The 914-nt window shown below is 41.0% G+C and overlaps 1 pseudogene; it reads left to right on the top strand.

The window, feature by feature from the left end:
- Nucleotides 1-578: 578 nt before the first annotated feature.
- Nucleotides 579-697, top strand: LOC134937361 (5S ribosomal RNA; annotated as a pseudogene).
- The last annotated feature ends 217 nt before the right edge of the window (nucleotides 698-914 follow it).

Below are 914 nucleotides of genomic sequence, written 5' to 3'. Positions count from 1 at the left end.
TCACTCTCTCATTCTGTCATTCGATGTTGAGACAGATGATTGAACAGCAGAAGTGCTAAGAAACCCAGACCTGGCTCCCTCTTTTCAAAATTTATTATAAGACATCTATACCTAAAATACATTCTGAGATTTATGCCACTTAGTAACATCTTCTATTACTTTTGCTCCTTTACGGGTATAAAATTTAGGTATACATCAGTTTAAATTTGTATACACTACGTCTTACAGGAGTCTGTGTGTCCAAATTGATTGTGTGTGTCAGAAATGAAATTACTTACGGTCAGACCGCACTGGGTATGCCCAACCTCATCTGATCTTGGAAGCTATGCACTGCAGGGCCTTTTCCGTACCTGGATCGGAGACCACCAGGGAATACTAGGTACTGTAGGTATTTTAGTATCTCACACAATTTGAGTTTTGTGAGCCACGGACAATGCACAGCCTATAGATCTGATTACATATTGAAGTAAAAATCTTTACGGAACAACAGTGCACCGATATTTACCTCAGTGTAATTTACATGCAAGCCCTATATGTGTTGGTGTGCTCAGATTGATGGTGTGCATTAGAATCAATTTACCTACGGTCAGACCGCACTGGGTATGCCCAACCTCGTCTGATCTTGGAAGCTATGCACTGCAGGGCCTGGTCAGTACTTGGAGGGTTGACCACCAGGGAATACTAGGTACCGTAGGTATTTTGCACTTTCACATCACATTCTGTGACCCTCAGACACATTATAGATCACAGACCAAATTGGAACATTAGACCACACTGAGCCCCAGTGAGTGACTCAATTCTCATAAGTATTTCCCGATACAGGGAGACACAGGTATTTTATTTTACAAGGGAAATACATATTTTTCGCCCACCTATACTTTTTTCACCTAGAATCTTAGCATTTGTGCATTCAA

The sequence above is a fragment of the Pseudophryne corroboree genome, chromosome 6, assembly GCF_028390025.1.
Source record: "Pseudophryne corroboree isolate aPseCor3 chromosome 6, aPseCor3.hap2, whole genome shotgun sequence".
NCBI lineage: Eukaryota > Metazoa > Chordata > Amphibia > Anura > Myobatrachidae > Pseudophryne > Pseudophryne corroboree.
The sequence above is the reverse complement of the archived record's forward strand: the minus strand, read 5'-3'. Positions and strand labels throughout refer to the sequence as shown.